General features: G+C 37.4%; 1 protein-coding gene across 1 annotated transcript in view; it reads right to left on the bottom strand.

Annotated features, from left to right (window-relative positions):
- The window catches only part of LOC134542558 (uncharacterized), a 237,757-nt gene that overhangs the window by 104,911 nt on the left and 113,638 nt on the right, over positions 1-19,208 (bottom strand). Inside the window, exon 2 of the mRNA XM_063386920.1 lies at positions 6,312-6,448. The gene's annotated coding sequence lies outside the window, so the exon portion shown is untranslated. The remainder of the gene's footprint in view (positions 1-6,311; positions 6,449-19,208) is intronic.

Raw genomic sequence — 19,208 nt, forward strand, 5'->3', positions numbered from 1 at the left:
ACATGTAAATTCCTTGCTCCTGAAGGCAAAACACTTCTCGCACATTCGCTTTTTACACGCTTTATATTAGCTTCACCTGTATGTTTGTTTGTATGTTTGTTTGCATGTTTGTTTGCATGTTTGTTTGCATGTTTGTAACCGACTCCTTTGGCTGGTTTTTACCCACTTTAAACGGCCAGATTTCATTCAAACTTTGTAGATTTATCGAGGACCGATGACAATACACTAATTTGATAAGATTATTCCATTAATCAATTTGCAAAATAAGATTTTTGTCAATTTATATAATTGGTAAAATGAAGAAAAGACGTATTTGTAAAGAAAACAATTTCGCACATGTGCGAACTCTTTTCTTTCAGTTTGTCTTTGGCGCGATATAAACAAAGCCTACTAAATATTGTGACATTTAATTAAATGAAAAGTGAGAGTAGGTTGTGATTATTGTGAACAATATACTTTCTTGAAGAGCATATTATCTATATTTGTAAAAATATGAAGAAAAAACCTGAAATAAGGGCTTTAAATGTTGTTTCTTCGTTAAATAGAGAAACACAATTACGTCTTTGTTTCATTTTACCAATTAACCAAGAGAATGAAACATTATTATAAAACAACATTTTATGCAAATATTTCACGAAACATGGAAAAATTGAGGTTTGATTTTGCTATGAAACCAACAGCAGATGGGAAATCAAACACCATATGCATAACCTCAATAGCTACACCTGATGGGCAGATTTTTGAAATTCAACTCGAACACCAACCTGGAAATCTACACCAAGCAGTTACAAATATTCCAAACTATGCCAAGGTCAGTAACTCATTAAATAAAAGACATCAAACACGCGAAATATGGATAAGTTTGACAGATGATATATCAAAAACATATTTGGATTCAGAGCAAAACTTACAGTTTAAGGATTTTTACCTGGAAGAAATTGAGGAAATAATTTTTAAAATAAGCTTAAAACAATAATGAATGAAAAATACTAGTATTATTGTGAAAACAGCGTGGGGCGCTTTGTATCATATTTATCGTACATCGAGCGCCCGATGGTAGAGCAGCCGACATGTCATCGGAAGGCTCTGGGTTCGAATCCCACTCCGGTCTATCCGAATCTTTCTCACATATTGTATACACTCTCATTGAGCAGGTCCTTTTCTCATCCTTTCTCAATCCTTATACTTCCCTAAATTCCTGTACCGTAAATGTGGAACGCTTCACGTAATAATTAATCCGTAACTCCCATCCTTTCCTGCTTCATAGCATTAATTTCGTACAGTATGTAAGACTGGTCGATATCACTTGTTCGTCAATAACCATACCATTAAGTCTGACTGTATATATTGATAACGTTAAAATTTTTGAATGGCTTCTAAAATAAAGATTTGACAATCAATACAGCTGTACACATTAATAATTTGTAAAATAATTACAGTTACTTATAGTTATCACGGAATTAATAGTAGATTAGAACAAATAACAGTTTAAAAAATTAAAAATACACGCTTTTATAAATAAACAAATCTAAAAAGTAAAAAATAAATAAGAGTTTAAAAAACTAAAAAAACACGCTTTTATATAAAATCCAACTAAAAAATAGAAAATAAATTTTAATAAATTTAATTTAAAAATAGTGTAAAATAAAAAATGTATTCTATTATTTAAAAAAAAAGCGTGGGGTGCTTTTTAAGATATTATCAAAATGATAATCCTTCTACTCATATCTGTCAGTAAAATAATTATAACTATTGACACCATGCACCCCACGGTTTTTTAAATTAAAATACATTTTTTATTTTACACTGTTTTTAAATTAAATTTATTAAAATTTATTTTCTATTTTTTAGTTGGATTTTCTATAAAAGCGTGTTTTTTTTAAAGTTTTTTTAAACTCTTATTTATTATTAAATAAGACGGCTTACAAACTATTATCTTTGAAAGATTTGTGCAATGGGAGTGCATGACTTGATGTAAGCTTTTGGACACACGCCATTGCTAAGCACATGTATGTCTGTAGAAGAAAACTACAAAAAACCCAAAAGACAAAACACAAATCAAGCAAAAAATTGCTGTTGTCAACAGGATATAAACACCACATAATATTCCATAACAGGAAAATGGACACCAAACAAAGAAATACAAAGAAAAATGGACTAAGAGAACGAAAAAAAAAAACCACAAATGATGCAAATTTTTGCTTAATTTGTGTTTTTGTCTTTTGGGTTTTTTGTAGTTTTCTTCTGCAGACATACATGTGCTTAGCAATGGCGTATGTCCAAAAGCTTACAAAAAGTCGGCTTACAAACTAACTGCCCAATTATAAAAATACATTCCCATGCAAGCGGTGGAACTTGAACACACGACCTCCGAGTTAGAAGTCAAAAAATATTGTTTCTTATGGACCTCCAAGGTAGTGAGTCAATTAAACTATGCGCTGGAAATGCAAGATATTTTACAAAGGGCAAAATCTCGTAATTTCATTCTGTTAATACGTCGCTTGAACGCAAAGTCACACTCTCAGAACGTATTTAGCTGAGATATGACTTTTAAATTCATTTATTACGAATAAATTGAGATAAACGCAAGTGTATCGATTACAAACAAAGTTGCATAAAAACGAATGTGAGAGACTTTTTCAGTAATTTGCAGTGATTTGTTAGATCTAAGTAGTATGATTATGTACCTCCGAGGGCAGTGGATTGTGGATCCAGATTTCGGATGCTTTACCTTTGACCTCTGACGTCACCGCTTTCACGTAAATATCCCTATTTCCCCCTAAATTTTCTATAGATTTGAAGTTTTCCCTCAAAATTTCTCTAACATTTTTTTCCATCCCACAATTTTCTAAGAATGCACTCATTTACCCGTAGTGGTATAGTATCCCCCTGCCAACCATCCAACAAGAGGAATGGCACATTCTTTCAGATTGCATGGTTCATGCATACATAATATATTTTTTTCAGGAGTGTCCATCATAGAGGTTAATATTAATTTATTCGTAAATATTAGAGCTATGGTTTTGAATATTCTTATACTGTTAAAGTGAACAAACATATACCGCCATGTTTAATTATATAATTTCCGTCAGTCATCTTGTATTATGTCATTTTCTGCCACTATATTGTATTATGTAATTTCCGTCTGTCATCGCGGATTACATCATTTCCATTCACCATTTTGAATTCTAGAACTTCCTACCATATTGGATTACATCATCGTCATCACCTTTAACTTGTGACATCACCGACATCACCTCCTCCTTCTCTTCATAGTCATCATAGTCTTCCTCATACATCCACCATCTGGGATTAAATTTTCTCATGCTCTCCCATTTCATTTAACCAACATTTTATATTTAATTTACTCACGCTCTCACGTTTCACTTAATCAACCAACCACTTGTGTTTTATTTTCCCATACTCTCATGTAATCATCCACCATCTTGTATTATACATAAAATCATTGGCTATATCATTAACCTTTATTGTTTATCCGATCGGCAAGAATACGTAAAAGATTTAGAATTATTACAGAGATCTGGGTGAAGAAGCTGATCTCTACGATGTTGGCGGCAGTGACTCTGAAGCTGGTGATAAGACCAAAGACAGTGATGAAGCACCTAAAGCTGGCAAGATCGAAAGTTGTAATGAATTCCTGAGACCCAAAATGATGTAAACGGCATTATAAAATAAATTATTCTGATCAAGCTTACGATAAACACTGGGACGATAGTAATCTTAAAAAAAATTATTAACATAAATTCCAGGAAGATGACGATAGCAGAAGAGATTGTACATAATGGGAAGAGCTCAACATATTGTTTGATCGCCTGAGACTGTTGATGACATCGGTTCGTAGAAGAAACTACTCGCACATCGACGAAGTAGCCTCCATACTTAAAGAACTGAGGGAAGCTGGCTACCTACAATAATAACTTATTTAACTTGAATGTGTATAATATTGAAAAATAAATCAATTATTTAGATTTCAAAAATTTATTGTTTATCATTTGTAAACCTTTTGTTTCTAACTATGACTGAGTTCTCGTAACACCTTTTTTAAATTGTGCTTCCAAACGTGCTTCCTTTTCGTTGATTATGCTTGCAATTGTGCTTCCTTTTCGTTGATTGTGCTTCCTTTTTATTGTGCTTCCTTCTCGTTGATTGCGCTTCCGATTTTGCTATGTTTTCGCTGATTTTTGGTCGTTAAATCTGTACTCAGGACATGATTGATCTCGTGGTTCGGAGATGCCTGGTCTAAACGTCTGACACTGGACATGGCCTGTATAAAATGTTTTTCGAGTATCATCGAAAAATACAATACCACTTGGTTTGGAGACGCTTGGTCTACACGCCCAACATTGAATAAGACCTGATTGGAACGTATCCTAAGAATCGAAAAATTAGATTTCCATGATAGGCACCACAACATGTATTTATTTCGTCAGACAGATATCTTGTATAGAGTCTTTTTCGTAAACTGAATGATTACTAAACTCCACGAAAGGAAATGGGAAACAGAATTAAAAATTTATTTTAAGCATTAGTTACTCTTATCACTGACCGAGAATCAAACCAAGAACGGAAATCTATCGAGTCAATCTTACATTAATAGACGATTTTTTTAATATATAATTTAGAGTTTCTCCCGAATTTCTAGCTTAATAAATACTCATTTCCAAGATGGTGGCCAATATTTCATCATCAGCTTACTGTAGGCTGGTATACTACAAACCTAAGCTGCTTTATTGAATAAAAAATGTTAAATATAATATTTTCTTGTATCGATAAAGTTTCAAACCAAGGATAGGAACTGATCGAACCAATCAGTACATTGATTGAATTTTTTTAAAAATGGAATTTGGAATTTTCTCCGAATTTATAGCTAAATAAATACATATTTCCAAGATGGTGAGCGTCGTGGCAATAAATAATTACTGCACTCTAGCTGGTAAAAATTAAAATAACATGGCGGTAGCACTCTCTAGCAGACGATAACAATAAGTTGGATCCTAGATGACGGCCTCCAGCAGACGATAACAGATGGTGGGCGTGACATACTAGCTGGCAATATCTACCTTGGCATTGTTGGTGGGAGGTCAGTCTGTCGGTGGCTTTCGTGGAGGAAGGGTCCGACTCATTTTTTTTTGTCTCGCTGGATTCGAACTAAATACTCCATGACATGTGTTTTTTAATAAAAATGTTATTAAGATTATATTTAATTTTTTTATAAATTCTAAAATTATTCTAATTTTTTTACGATAGTACTTAAGAATTTTTTTGGGCGGCGGCCGTAAGATCATATTTCAAAATGGCGAAATGTTATTTATTAAAAAAATTTAAATAATTTTTTATTAATTTTTAAATTATCCCGATTTTCTAGCATACAAATTATGGATTTTCAAGATGGCAGCCGTAAAGAAAAGTTCAAAATTTCTAGAATACAATATGGCGGGTGAAACGTAAGCAATTTCTATTAATTTTTTAATTGCAACTAAGAATTTTTTAAAATTTTTATACATAAATTACATGTTTACTCTCGCCGGGAATTGAACTGAGGACTGGGATGACATGCGGAAATAAACATTTTAAATAATTTTTTTTTAATTTATAATTTTTTGGAATTTTTTCAGAATGTTTTGGTCAAAATTAAACAATTTCAAGTTTACGGTGAAGGTGCAGGTCATGACCTCGGCAGATTATGGCGGCTTGTAGATGCGAACTTAACCCCGCTTTGCGGACTTCGGGTTATTTCAAAGGTAAAAGTCTTTTGAGGCATTCCGATTTTTGAATTTTTGAGGAATAAAACGAGAATTTTTCTTTCAAAACGGAAAGTTTTTCCTTTGGAATAGGGGAATTTCTAAGAATTTTGAGTCATTTTTTTGAAGAGTTTTGAGTAATTTTGAGTCCAAGATGGCCGAATCCTTACGATTGGCAAACCGCCACCATCAAAATCGTAGTCCCATAAGAATAACATTGTGCCCGAAATGATCTAGTTTACATTACTGGAGACCAACCAACCACGTTTAACGATTATTTAGCTTTCCAGTTACCGCGCTGCGCAAGAAACAGTCAGGCACACAGGCAGAAAGAAAAACACTCACTTTTATTATTATATATCAGTTATATAGTTTGTATTACAATATGTATGCATGTTAGTAATATATCTTAATAAAGCAAGACGAAGAGAATTAATGAATAGCTGCAGTAGTGGCTGCAGTAAATGCGTGCCTTGGCTCAATCACTGCTTATTGTTTCATCCTTGGCCTTGTATCGGGAAACCAAAGAAAGCTCTACGTAGGACCTACCTTCAAATTATTGATGCAAGCAACTTTCTCTTGTAACCTGCCGATCAGACGAGTCTCAGCTCCTTTTGAAATCGCCTTGCTTCAAGCAGTTTCACTGAGAGCGATGTCTCTTTATATTACTACAGCTGTCCCAGAAACTGAAAACAAAAAAGGACAATTTTGTATTTGGTAAATGCATCTAAACAGTATAAAAATCTACACTATAAAAATGAAACTTGTGTCTCAGAGAATGTTAAGCCTTATCAATAAATCGTAAAAGTTTTGTTCCAGTACAAACTGGAATGATCACAATAAAACCAACTCAAGTTTTAAGTCTTCGCCCTTTATTAAAGGTAGCTACGATGTACAAGGTGGAGTCGGGAAAAGTACTTCACTGAAAGTTACTAAATGGAATTTTTACCACTGTATCAACGTGTTGATGTAAATGTTCAGATAAGTCTCGTAAATATCTTTCGAAGGTATGCACGAGCTGGAACAGGAAATATCCTGAAAATTACATATGTTTACATGCATGGGGTTTACCGGGGGGGGGGGGGTCAGGGGGTCCCGGGCGTTCAAAATCGTGACTGTGAAACGGATAATGATAAACCTAAACGTCAAAACATGGACAACTCTCTGTATATTTTAAAGCTTTCTTATTATCGCATGCTTGTAGGTCGAAATACGGGCAGTACACAACATGCGAGCTCCTGTCCAGAGTGCCTTGTGTCGGGCAACTCCCCCCCTCCCCCCTTCTTGGGAATCCTACAGTTTTGAGCAGCTAGCATCATTAAAACCGTAGATCAGCGACGACAAAATTACATCAATCTCTTGTGGAAAACATTATATGCTACGCCATTAAAGCATGCCACCAATTTACGTCACCATATTTGCATTACAGGCAATATTTATAATAATTTTACACCAAAGGTTAACCCAAAAATACTATTTGTCACATGTGGCTACCCTAACCTAAACACTACTAAAATGGCTTTAACTGAAAAACCACTTGTTCAATTGTATTTTACATAATAATTAGAAAACATATGAATAAATATAATAAATTTTGGAATTCTTAAAACATTTTGCGAAAAAATAATAACTATTCAATATTTAACCCTCATATTAAATATGTAATCCCATACCAGCAAATAAAATATTTTTACAGTATTTTAAATGTAGCTAACCAAACCAAACGTCCACAATATTTAAAGTAGTATAATGTAGCTAACATAAACTGGCAGACCTTTCTCATGACATCAAAATTTTGTAATATTTACACCTAACATAACCACTCTTTTAAATGGTAAACAATGTATCTTATCAAAATTTCTATATATTTTTTTTAAATTTCATAAAGTGGTTTGTTTACCTTCATAATGTCCAATGTTTAAACTAATAAACATAAAAAATTTTCAACCAAATACGGTTAATGTGCTAGAAATGGAATTTAGAATTCAAATCCTCGACTTGATGTTAGGTACACCGAGAGAGAAGATGCCCTCGCGATGGACTGGTGAGTATCCTAGGTCTGCTGATGCAGACAGCACGTGGTGGGTACCTCGCAGGGGGCGGCGCTGACGAGGAGAGGTCGTGGTTGGTCGTGGTTGGTCGTGGTTGGTCGTGGATGGTCGGTTGTAGTGGCCGCGGCTCGATGGGGCCCGAGCAAACAGGAGGGGAGCGACGGGCCCTGCGAGAGTGTTAGCTCCGGCCGAGTGACAAGAGTCCCCTTCGTGCCGCGTGGCTCCATGTAAGAGCCACCTCTTCCCTCCTTTTATTACTGGGCCGGGTCCCCCCACGGCCTCCCCGCCCGGCACTTGATTGAGGGCCGCAGGAGTGTGTTGTGTGCGCGGCAGAGTGCCCACATCTGCAGGGGGAGTGCTCCGAAACTGCCTCTCCAGCCCTTGTCTGGTCCACCTCCTTCTCCTCCGCTGCGAACCTTTCTTTGCCGAGTTCACGCAACGCGACAATAAAGCTGGTCAAATAAATGTTGGAGGGTAATGACGACAACGATGACGTCACTGATTTGGGCAGGTCTGATGTCTTTGAGTTTTCTGTTAAATATTTTTTGCCCAGAGGATGGGTTCCAAAATAAGTTGGATCTCTGACGTAATCATCAAATCAGAATCGTGACAAATGTAAATGGAAACCGTGGATGTTTGTGTCTTAACTGATATTATGAATGTAATATATTTTTATCAGTGATGCCTATAAAGGAATTTACATGTAAAGAGAGAATTATGTGACAACAACTTTTGAGCTGTGTTGCTATTTTTGGCTAATACGTTTAACATTCATTCTCTCTCGGTGTTAACGTTGCGTATAGTACGGGGTTTACACGTGTTCTAAAAAATTTACTACACAGTTATTTGACTTGTGAACAATTCTGCAATTCAGTTTTAAAATAATTAAACTTAAAAGTAATGAGCATTTTTTTTTAATTTCAACACGATGTGCAGCATTCCAAAATTTATATTTATAGAAATTGCACAAAGCGTAACAAAATATAGTCCAGTGTTTGGATCAGAGCTTATAAAATCTAAGAACCACTAAATTATAGATTGTGGATACGGCGCCAAAATATATGTTGCACGAAGTTCATTGGCTCACATAGTAATAAGTAGGAGACGTCTCATACACTCATGCACGAATTAAAACTTAATTTGAACCTACAGAAAGCAGTTTTTGAAAGCACAAAACGGTTAGGGATGTTTGTTCCCCATATTCTGGGTTTCAGAACGAAGAGTATGTCGTGTTTTACAACACAAATTATTATGATTACTTTATTATTTTGGGATAAATTTAACAGTGTATAATACAGAATGTTCATTAAAATATCCCAGATTCAATGGTATATTATAACAGTTTAATTTAAACTATTTACAACAAATCATACATCAAATTGAAGGTAAACAAACCTAGTTTTTCTTACAAATTTTCAATATGTGCACCTTTGGCTATACAGCACACGTCCAACCTAAAGTCCAATTCTTCCCATGGTTAACAAGTCTGGAGTAATGGAAGCAATAGCTTCGTTAATTTTGTGTCTACACACTGGCATGCGTAGCGGTGGAACGTATACGCGATCTTTTATAAAGCCCCAAAGGAAAAAAAATCGCATGGCATATCAGGTGAACGTGGAGGCCAGCGAACAAGACCTCTAAGGTCTCGAACTGTCTAAACCCTCGGCAATTTTTTTTTTTTTTTGGCCACAGGGGAGATCACAAACTATAAACGAAACACACTTTGGACTGGAATCAAAGCTTCACTCTTCGCAAATTACACAATGCAAAACGCTTCGAGTTCAGAAGTCGCAATTTTGTGTCGTTGGCACTGCAAGCGAGAAAACAGCAAAATAAACTTTTTAACAAAATAAGTAGTAAACTATTTAAATCAGAGTAAATTTAGATCATGCTCATCCTAAATGATCTTAAAACTTTTCAACCAGATCATCGAAGGAAAAAAAACTATCGGGAGTTACTGTGAATGTTATGCCCGCTGTTGAGTTGGCATTGAGATACAGAACACTAGTGGCGACTGCTACCTTATAGTTTATGTTTCATAATAATGCCACATTTTAGCGGCGATCAGGGAATAAACACAAGTGTCCCAGCGAACGTCAGTGTTTTGTCTAGAGCCATCACGCACAGATTTGGGGCATGGAATATTTTAGACCATGTTAAGTTATTTGTAATTAAATGCCATATTTGTTTTTATTTATGACAAATTATGCGGATGTTTCACCAAACAAATAGGTGATTGGCTTATTTTTTTATTTTATTGGCAAATTTACTGTCAAATACAATCTACGTGTTATCTGCTAGTCGCAAAAAGGTTAGGGAAATATTCGTATTTAACATTTTTGTCTAGCTGTATCGTGGCCACTGGCTAGAAGTTAATTTGCTAGGTCTCCGCAGCTTGGCGACTCATATAATATTGAATCCAGGATTTAATTTTATGATTATTTCCTTATGAAAAATGTGCAACTGGAAACAAATGGAAACTCGTCATGGCGAGGGCAAACTGCAAGGCGGCATTTATTTCATTTTAGACCTACCGAGCTATGTTGCAACGAGAATGAGAATATCAATGCAAATGTGGACCTTAAAAATGTGAAGGGTCTCTATATGAAGAACGCAAACAAAAGAGTCCATATATTTTTATGGGTGTTTCGCGAAGGGCAATTGAACCAGCATAACGTAATGAAGTTTTATTTCATTTTGCCAGGTGCAAATCTAATTTCGCTGGGCTATAGTTGCAGACGCATAGAGGAGAGAAAGTGTAGTTTCAGTCTCAATCTCATAGTGGAGACTCTGTCAAGTGTACAGAAACAAGAGCCCTGACAATTTTTAAAATTTACATTTTAATAATTTATTGTTTTTTTTTCCTACTCCTGCTATAGTGTTGTCCCCAAGCCATTAGAGAAACAATTTTTTTTTGTTCAAACGTAACAAAACCATGGCAAACATAATCATGTCCAAATACTATTATAGGTACTGGTATAAACTGGTAACCATGAATATTAATTTACATTTTACCAATGAAGTTTGCAAAAAAAATACAGGATGTAATGCGGAATTTTTTTTTTTCAATCCAGCGAACTTGGTATTTTATTCAAATAACCTTCATAAATATCGCTCAGTTGTATTTCCGCAGAGCAGGTTTTTTAAAGAGGGAAGCATAATGTATGTGCACGCGGGGTAGCTGCGCGTGATACATGCGTCATTTCCGCGGAGTAAATCACACACACGAGTGCGAGTCGTGTCTGCGGGGGGTGGTTGTGGAGGGGGGAAGTGGAGGGGCGATAGGGGAGGTGGGTTGTGGAGGGTGGGTTTCGTGGTAGAGGGAGGGGGGAGGCAATGAAAGGTTTAGGCGTGGAGAAGGGTGGAGGAGGGTGGCGAAGCGCAGTTCGGTTCGCGAGTAGAAATAGCGGACCGCGGCGAGACGCGGCGGCGCACAGCTGCGACCTGCAAAATAATTAAATTAACTCCGCGGCTCTCTTTTATAGCTCGGTTTTTTGACGTGACAACGTCTAATAAATCGATGAACGCCAGGCTGCACGCATGAAAAAGTGTCCCGTTGCGCACATTGTCCCGTTACGCTGTGTCCCGTTACGCTCATTGTACGCTTGCGCCGCATCTATCTCTCTTCCACTCGATTGGAACAACCATCGATTTGACTTTTTCGAGGCACATTAAACTTGAAACACTCCCATTCGATTCCTACTTTTCCTATCATCGTCCTATCCTTAACAGAATAACACATATTGGAAGAAGTTAAATAGCAAACATGTATAAAAGTTATAGTTATAATAATCTCTTCGTTAAAGTAATAAACATATTTTAATTAATGAGTGCAAATAAAAGTAAATTTATCAAATTAAATTGTAGATTTCATTTCACTTCTTCTTTGTATCCATACAAAATAGTGATAATTCAATAAAAATTATTCAATTTTATTCATAAAAGTATGCAATCATTTCATCAATGTTTTGTTATGACGTCACGTTAAACTATCGTCCGCAAACCGACTTTACAGAAAAGCAATTTTGTTTATTCCGCGAGCCTTTCAAACGAAAGGTCATTTCATTTTACGGATACTTAACCAAAGTTTGAAGTGTCAGCCGAACCTCTCCATTCCTAAAATGATGTTTCATTAAATTTTACAAGTATAAGTTTTTTTTATTGTCCTTCAACATTAATGCCCAGTCTTTAAGATTAATCAGTAACAATGAGCACGTGCCAAGAATAAATGTAAACATTCTCAATGCAAAGTTCAATAAATAAAAAAGATTACTTTGGTACATGAGTCAAAACCTGGTAAGATACATTGTCTTAAAGAAAAGTGTTACTGTATCTCGCAGTTTCTATTAACCAAAACAACATACGTTAAGTGATCATTTAAAAGGTGTTTTCCTGAGACTAAATGTTAATTCAGGTCTCTTACGTTTTCAGGTTTTGTGTACATCTAAGCCCTGTTTACATTATCGCTTGCCTCCTTTACTCTAATTAGACTTCTTGCATACGCCGAAGATGTCAGTGAACCCAATTTAAAAGAAAACCTTATTGTCGTTAAGTTATTTCATTGAGGTCACGTTTAACAACATAATCCATACACAGTGCCCGTAAAATTAGTTAAATTTTCAATTATGACTATATTTTTCTCATAGAAATAGTATCTATCGATTAATAAAGTTGTGTAATAGTTAGTTTTATTTTGCATATTTTATTTTATTGAGATGTTATCTTGGATAGTCCATAATAGTGGATTAGGATAGTCTCGTAGTAAAATTACACACATACTTAATCTGTCACATCCATACAAGTCAGTGACAGTTGACAGTTGACAGTCAAATCCTTCTAGAAACTTCGGTATGGTATTCACAATGAAGTCTGCTAGAAAACCAAAACATTATGTACTCTCAAACAAAGTAATTGTCTTACGTAAATCGATTACAGAAACTTGTAAATCCCAAAGGATAGTTACAACCAATGAGCACTCTAAAAAGCCTTGATTGTATATCGTATAGCCTAGAGTGAAATGAATGCGTGAAATCATTGCGGCTCTGTGTACAATCCTTACAAGAGCCGCTATCTCCCGGGCAAACTATGTTTCATATATTCCTAGTGGCTACATGGAGCGGATCGAGCCCGTTAGGAAACATCAGATTGTAATATGCAGTGAAAGCTGACGAAGCTTATTATTAAATGTTTTTCCTGCCGACATGAAAAATATTGCTCTATTATTTTAACATCAAGGTTGGGATCTGAATTATTTGAATTTTCAAGATTTTCTAAAAATCCTACGAAATCGGTAGTTTCACTACTACTGGTACTCATGTTTATACAAATAACCGACCACTCTGGATATCAAACCTACCACACATACAAAACACTACAGCAATTTTCCAACCCTAATTACACAACTCCGTACACCACACTGCTCCTTTCACTTGCTATTTCCGGCGATCCATCCCACGTTGTCCTAGATTATTTTGTGGTGCACAAAACATCTTAAACCTGTGTTTTTATAACAATTTTAGGAATGAAACGTACAGTATGTGGCAAAGAGACGTATAACGTAAAAAAGACCGCCATAACAGAGGGCTGAGTGCATATCACGCAGTCTTACCACTGCCCACGTGCCAAGCCCACCGTCGTGATAGTTACCTCAGACCACGGGGTAACTGACGTGATAGTGACCCCAGGCCACGGAGGTTGACTCTAAGAACCATCTTGATAGTGACTTAGACCACAGAAAATAATTCTAATAACTGTCCTGATGAAAACCCCAGACCTAGGAGGTTGACTATATGAACTGTCTTCATTGTAACCCCAGGCCAGTTGACCAGTTGACCAGATGTTGACTAAGAAATGTCGTGCTAATGACGCAAGGCAACGGACATGACTAACAGTAGTAATAAATACCTCGGCCACGGAGGTTGACTATAAGAACTGTCGCGATAGTGACCTCTGGTCAATTAAATTGATCATAACTGTCTGATAGTAACCATACACAAGGTTGACTAGAAACTATCTTAATAGTACCCTATGCCCAAGAACTGACGTGATAGTAACCCCAGCCCACGGAGGCTGTCCATGAACTGTCGTGGTGGTCACAGCAGGCCAGGGAAGGAGACTATAACAAGTGCTCAAGCAAGACCCCGAGACATGTCAAGCAGTCAAATGGTTTAATTTACTTTGCCGCAAGCTGTGCCTAAATATTCATAAATGCAATGTGGCGGGGCCTTGTTCATCTACGTGTTGTTTATGCCCTTCACAGGTTTCAGTCACAGTCAGTACGATGAGAGAGCACTTTCTCACTCTCGCCCTCTCTTTGACGTCACAGAGCGAGCTGTTTTGCTTTACGAATCCAAAGGAGAGAAGGTCCAAAAAATACACATTTTTGTAACCAATTTTTTTTCGGGGGGGGGGGGGGAGGAGGGGGTCCAGGTGTGTATGTATATATATATATATATATATATATATATATATTTGTGACTGTATGTTGGAAGAAAAATACATTAACTTACAACTTTGTGTCCTGTTTATAAAAAACTGATACGGCCAAATATCAACACATTTAATCCTGTACTATTAGTTTCTGCAGTCAGAATGCGCCACACCTAGAGTACTTTCGTATAGTCCTTTGTTCTTGCAGTTTCCCGAGGTTACAGTTGCGGGCGGGCTTCCGAATGAACCGGGAGAGTGGAACGAGAATGAGAACTCGGACGACAGCCGAGTTTCCCCCAAGCAGAGGTGGCTGTGCTGTGCGTCGAGGCGAGGACGGACACAGACCCAGTGCTCGTGGATCCATGACGGGCCCTGTGCTCTGGCCAGGCGAGGGAACGAATCGCAAGTCACGTCTCGTTCCCCTACCCCCTACCCCTTATCGACCGAAGTAGCTCCGGCACCTCGGACCTCCGGGAGGAAGTCGAGGCAGATGAGGGGACGCACCACAACGCCGAACGTACAATAACGCCGAAAACCATAACGCCTAATGCCAAATTGACAACGCCGACAGCTAGAAAACTGCTGTGTACCACAACGCCGAAATACATTAACGCCAAAAAAATGTCATTGCAGGACTGCCACAAAGGTTAGGTTAGGTAAGGTTAGCACATAAAATTAATTCAGTTGTTTTTTTTTTCATTTTTCTCGTGTGGTCCCCCCTCCCCGCAGCAACATTTTTCGGCGTTACTGTATTTCGGCGTTGTGGTACACAGCAGTTTTCTAGCTGTCGGCGTTGCGGTCAATTTGGCATTCGGCGTTATGGTATTCGGCGTTATTGTACGTTCGGCGTTGTGGTAACGACCCGGCAGATGACAGCTACTTTCCTTCTAGTCCTAGCCAGCTACAACATGGTTCATGATCAGTGGTTCCCTAAACTTGCCCATCTTCCACTGGCTCAACGATCCAAAGTGATGCCTGCTACGGTTTGGTGATAGCCAACAGTTGTATCAATATCCGGGCTGCGATCCTCAAACCTAAAATTTGGGTCGCGACCCTGGGTTTTGGGAACTAACCGAGCTGAATGAAACTAACCAAAAAAATTCACAAAGCTGATGGTGACTGGAAGATAGATATACTACTCTGGGAACACCTCCACAGAGCAGTGAAGTATTCGCGTGGATCAGTTTTGATGAGTTTTTTCTTTCAAAACTCGTTGACTTGGAAAACGTTCCCACTTGGTCGACTGCGGAGTGAAGCCGCGTGCAGCAGGGCGGAGTGAGATCCTGGCTCGCATGCACAATGCTTCCCGCCAACCCAGGACCCCGCAGATACGACAGAACCGTTCAAGCTCCGATACCACAACTATTCTTACAATGCCAGCGAATCAGTTACTTGCCATCTCGCTCAGGGCAATGCGCCTGCGCCTACAACATGCCAGGAACGTGCGCAGTATTATCTTATTCAAATTATGACTCAAAAATATCTATGCTGTGACGGTAGGGTGATAAGTGATAAGTTTCCTTATTAATAACAACACTATGTTGTTAAAGAGACAGTAAAGAGAGTAATGTACAGTTCTTGATTTTACAGAATATTTAAAATGCTAAAAACCATGTTATTTATTTTCCATTTTCATTTTCTCATCATTAGTATTAGTAAAGGGCTATTTATGTAACTTTAACATCAATACTCTTTTGCATTTGTTATATCACAAATATTTCCAAGAGATAATATGCCATAATTTCTGTTAAAAGTCGTGCAAGTGATAACCATTACAAACACTTGCGCACCTTTTTACGCCTATTATGTCACACTTAGTGATTATCTGTTGAAAATAGTTCTGACAGAACAAAAAAATTAAAAATATCTATAGTGTAAAAGTTACAATCATAGACCTTAACTATTCAAAATGACTAGAAAAAATTTAACATGTCGTGTGAGACACCGCAATCAGTCATATATTATCTTTTTTTTTTCATAATTTTAAGAAATTGTGAATATTAAACTCTTCCTGTGTTTTGCTATCGAGTCTGGGTGTACCTTCTTGCAGCCTCCTCCCTGTGCTAGCCCGACCCACTGTCGACCAGCTGAGATGCGTTCTCTCAAGGAGGACACAACATTTGAAGGTCATTAATTGTGCCGTATGGTCGACTACAGGAAACCTAAGCACCTTCTAACCTACTGTTAGCTCTAACCCGACTGGTCGACAGCTCGGCGTGTAAGATGTTTGGCCCAAAGCATAATGGGTTCTCGGCCATCTTGACGCAAACATGAAACACTCTATGACCTTGGAATGAATAGCACGCGGCTGCCGAGTCGGTGCGCCTAGTTAACCTTTGACTCTCCTAATCGTCTGTTGCCTTACCTACGGCTTGAGCCAAATTACCTGTGGATAGTCGAGGCGGCTGCTAACTGCCTGCTGTGGCCAGTCGTTGACAGAAAAACATACCCGAAGCCTTGCAAGCAATTTGCACTCGTGGAATGAGCAGTCACTCGTGAGGGCGAAGTCCATTTGGAAAAAAAAAATATAAAACCTTAATATAACCTGAGAAACCATTACAAACTATACGCCTCCCGCCTGGAACGAGCGACAACACATCCAGCCGACGTGTTCGACAGGTTGCCTGCCCTGCAGGCGCTCCTGTTACTTGGTCCGTAATGCCAGCATCACGCAGGTTTATGTCGCCCGGTGACGTTCTAAAGGCAATGGGATTTTTTTTGACGTGACAACGTCTAATAAATCGATGAACGCAGGCTGCACGCACGAAAAAGTATGACTCATTGTCCCGTTACGCACATTGTCCCGTTACGCTCACTGTACGCTCGCGCCGCATCTATCTCTTCCACTCGATTGGAACAACCATCGATTTGACTTTTTCGAGGCACATTAAACTTGAAACACTCCCATTCGTTTCCTACTTTTCCTATCATCGTCCTATCCTTAACAGAATAACACAGATTGGAAGAAGTTAAATAGCAAACATGTGTAAAAGTTATAGTTGAAATAATCTCTTAGTTAAAGTAATAAACATATTTGAATTAATGAGTGCAAATAAAAGTAAATTTATCAATTAAATTGTAGATTTAATTTCACTCCTTCTTTGTATCCATACAAAATAGTGATAATTCAATAAAAATGATTCAATTTTATTCATAAAAAGTATGCAATCATTTCATCTATGTTTTGTTACGACGTTGTCACGTTAAACTATCTTCCGTAAACCGACTTTACAGACAATCAATTTTTTTACAGCTTTCACCAAACCATTTGATTAGCATCTACAGATCCCAATTTCGAAACAAGTAAACAGCTTATGAGGGGTGCGGCTTTAGCAAAAGTGTAGGGCTGCCAAGGCATGTTCTGCGAGCGCCTGTTATGTGTTCGTGGGAAGAACGGAGAAAGAAGAAACGGGAGAAGGAACAGGATGCCCCGTGAAGGATCACGAGTCCTGGCAGTGTGCAAGACGGCACCCAGCGACGCACAGCGCAAATACGATCTAGGATAGGTACGTCGGGTGTCTGACCTGGGTCTACAAGACTCCATGAAGCAACGTGGTTACTGAAGTGCCGACGGAAATAAATTATAAATCACACCGAAGACAAAGCTCGAAACTAAACTGCGCGGTTGCTAGTTCCCAGGACCACGGCGTGAAGCTTTTAGCGACAACTGCATACAAGGAGCTAATTCCGACTAGGTGTTAGCAGCGAATCTGGAATACGATAAATGACAGGGAATAAATTTAATAATGTTGGAAGCCTTGCTATGAAGTGATCCAACTATTATTGTTAAAAATATTTCATTTAATATTTTTAACATTGTGCTTTCATATTAAATGCGCTTACAAAGGACTCAAACCGATAACTAGTCTTGATATTTAATGATTTCTATGCAAAATGTTTTAATAAAATCTTTTTTTTTACCTCTTTACATTCTTTTCAAATGACAATGTATCTAAGTGAACGTGATGTTAGAATGTTTATTTAAAATGCAACCTGTAATTATAAAAGGTTTATGTTAAAAAAAACTTTCTTTCTTCATATGTAAAAATGTTTTAGAGTATATTGACATTGACAGTGTCGGTAGCTATGATCGCTAGAAATCAAGCTTAAATTTTGAGGTTCGAGGTTTCGAATCCGTCTACATACAAAATTTTGCTTAGTTACAATTTTGATTTAAAATCTGTTATAAAGTCCTATAAAAACTATTTAAGCGATAGTAGCCAATAATGAAAAATAGTAATCTTCCAGCATATTTATTTAATTTAACACAAATAAGAAATTATATTTACTTATAAACATAAAATGATTATTGGTTGTTTATGTATTTTAGATTTAACAGATTTCTAATCCTATATGTAGCGAATTTAAGAACTTTAGAAAATGCTTTAAAATATAGGTTAAATTAGCAGAATATGTATCAACTGCATGCTTTGGACTTTTAAATCTGTAAACAGTGCTGAAAAATATTATTTTTTTTATTATGTATGATATGGTGGGCGTGATCGATAAAGGTTTGTGTCACGCTTGTGAATTGGGTATCATGAATTCAAATCTACTATCCTATAATACAATTTCAAGTTACCGATGAACTTTAATTAATGCAAAATAAGGTCCAATGTATAGTAACCGTAAAATTAGGCTGCTGCTGTAAGTGGTGCGCCCCCAGTGGTATGATTGGAAGGATGCTGCTGGAGCAATCGAATGTACCTGTGAGGACGTAAGAAGACCAAGATGCCGATTATAAGTGCCATGTATTTTTCGCGAAAAGATCTCGGGACCGGCTGTGTGTTAAAACCACTGTAGCATAGTCGGTGTTTCGTGACTGGTTGAGTTTATTTCAGTTGCACGTCTACAGTCGGCAAACGAATCTCAGACATCCAGTGTGGAAGCCAACACGTCCTGAATGGCCCGGCCAAACAGGGCATTGGCTTATCTTCCAGACGGCCGCCAATCACAAGGGAACAAT

Source organism: Bacillus rossius (assembly GCF_032445375.1).
Source record: "Bacillus rossius redtenbacheri isolate Brsri chromosome 9 unlocalized genomic scaffold, Brsri_v3 Brsri_v3_scf9_1, whole genome shotgun sequence".
NCBI classification, from domain to species: domain Eukaryota; kingdom Metazoa; phylum Arthropoda; class Insecta; order Phasmatodea; family Bacillidae; genus Bacillus; species Bacillus rossius.